The 2,738-nt window shown below is 31.8% G+C and overlaps 1 pseudogene; it reads right to left on the bottom strand.

The window, feature by feature from the left end:
- Positions 1-304: 304 nt before the first annotated feature.
- Positions 305-2,738, bottom strand: part of LOC108746439 — a 6,066-nt pseudogene continuing 3,632 nt past the window's right edge.

Genomic DNA, 2,738 nt, shown 5'->3' with positions numbered 1-2,738 from the left:
CAGACCTCGTATATATTATATAATATTATAAAGTTACATGCAATGACTCATAGAACAGAATAAATGTAATACATAATGTAAATAACTGATCCAAAAAAAGAATAAACGAAAACGACTTTTTAATAATACAATACATAATGAAATAAATATAATGTTAATTTGTTATAGATATTTTAATTCACGAATTCTCAAAATAAAATTTCCAATGGCATGGGTTGATCAGTTTTATAAGTCGTTGTATATAAATAACTTTGTGTACAATATATAGTATATATATTTTTAGAAGTAGTATAATATAAGATTTTTAGAAGTAAAAAATCAATAAAGTGGTCTGTTCTGTAAGCGTGGTGTCGCTCTCACACGTAGTATTTTGTACCGACAAGTTCAATTCACAATGATCATTATTCTTCTCGCAAGCCTTCTTCGTCTGCTCTAAAAGACTGCGCCATCTGATTGCCCGTCTTCTCCATCATTTGTGAAAAGTAACCATTTGGTTTATCGTGTAACAGCTCATATGGGCAACCAAATTACTATTCACATGATAATTCTAATTATCAATGCATATAAAGACTTTTCTTCAGAATATTACGAAATTTTCCAAAAAGCTCGTCGATTATTCTTTATATACAATATAACATTGAATTTTCAAGAAAAAGTATAATATATTGTTAATAATAAAAAATCAATTTTAAATTTTCTAAATAATTTGAAGTAAATTTTCTCTGTAAAGAGTAAAAATTAAGTTAGTCTTGAGTAAGAATAACCCGATATTTAATCTTAAAGAATAAAATTTTACTTTTTAGAATGAATTTTATTCTAAATATCTTTCAGAAATTGAACTGATCATGCTTTTAATCAAAATTATTATAAACAAACTTTTTAGATAGTGCATTGAAAATTATATCTCTTAATTTTACAAAATCAATATTCTTCTTAACCCATTCACACTTTAATTGTTAAAACGGAAAAACCTACTACGAACCGTTCTCCATCACAATGATCGATTGCTATCTATAATCGTATTCAAATAATGTGCAGTCGTGATAATGGTGCATTCTTTAAAACTGCTCCTTATTGTATCCTGAATTAAAGCACCCGTGCTAGAAATAGAGTTTCAAATTTAAGGATGCAAATTTATAAACATGTTAAGATTTAAGATCTCTCTCACTCTCTCTCCTCCCTCTCCCTCTCCCTCTACCTCTCTCTCTCTCCCTCTCTCTCTCTCTCTCTCTCTCTCTCTCTCTCTCTCTCTCGCTCGCTCTCTTTTATTAATATATAATTAATCAATCAAAATTTATTGCCTTCACCAAATGATATTTAAATACAATCCTAAAGACTCGTAAAGACTCACTGCGAATCAATGTTGGTCGTGGTTTCATCTAAACCGAGCAAGCGATTGTTTCTAGAGATGGCTCTGGCCAGACGTATGAGTTGCCTCTGACCGACGCTGAAGTTAAGTTAATATATAACCACCAGAGAAGATATCGTGGTCCAGCGTGACATCATTCAGCTCGACTTGCCGCAACACCTCCCACAGCATCAAATCATCGTACTGATTAAACCATCCAGATTGTAACGTAAACTCTCAGAAAAGAGCACAGGTTCCTGTGGTATCATGGAGGTTTTGCAGTGCAATTCACTCAGGCCCACCGTTCTTGTGTCTCGATCATCGATCTTGACTTCGCCTTTTAAACCTTCATTGTATAAACTGAAAGAGCGCTGAGATTAAGGAAGACTTGCCAGCACCAGTTCGTCCAACTACCCCAACTTTCCAGCCAGACTCGATGGATACGTTCAAATTCTGTAAAGCCCGATTACGTGTTAAAACATAAATAACACAAGTTTGTTAGAATGAATAGTCGGTTTATTTTATACTTTCAAAACTGGTGGATCATCCATATGATATTTCATGTTGACATTCTTCAAGATCAATTGTCCTTGGGATTGCCATGTAGGTGGCGATGGATTGTCCGAGGTAATAGGTTCCTCCTTAGGAAGGTTCGTATACTGAAGAATCCTTTCCACGGAGTGGAGTCATCAGATGACCTCCGTGAGAGACCGACTCGAGAAACTGTTTTATGGTGTATTGTAGACAAACGATTAGGATCAATGACTACGATATTGCTAGACCTGCTTTGCTGCCGGCTACATTGCCTGTACTATAAAGAACTAACAATAGTTTGAAGAATGAGAAAAAGAATCACACCCAGAAATAAGAATTGAAACTAAAAGCTTATTTAATTCTACTAATTAGTTCTTCTAAATTGTAGCTATTGTATTTACATCTTTATGAAATCCTTAGAAAAAATTTACAAAAAGAAGAACCGAGAAAAAAAATTACAAGTCCAGGAAGCGATAATTATTAGAGTTAAAATGATCGTATACTTGTTAAACAAATTAAACAGAGTCGTGGCTTATTTCTACCTTATAATTAGAATGGCTTTTAATTAATACAATTGGCAAGTTACCTAAATATAATATTCTAAAACAAAATTAATCAATTTTAATCGATAATTTATATCTTTGATGTCATAAATATGTGCAAAAAAGATCTACATTATCGTTAAGCTTTATTTTTTTATGGATAGCTGTAGCGATCATTACAACTTAATAATATCACACTCGACAAAAATATACTGATTTTCTGTATTCGGAATTAACGTTTTGAAAACTCTTAAAAAATTCTAATAATATTTTTAACAATTCTTATATTTTAAATTTATAAAGATTTCTTTATA

The sequence above is a fragment of the Trachymyrmex septentrionalis genome, unplaced genomic scaffold, assembly GCF_001594115.1.
Source record: "Trachymyrmex septentrionalis isolate Tsep2-gDNA-1 unplaced genomic scaffold, Tsep1.0 scaffold170, whole genome shotgun sequence".
Lineage (NCBI taxonomy): Eukaryota > Metazoa > Arthropoda > Insecta > Hymenoptera > Formicidae > Trachymyrmex > Trachymyrmex septentrionalis.
This window is presented reverse-complemented; position numbering and strand designations above follow the sequence as displayed.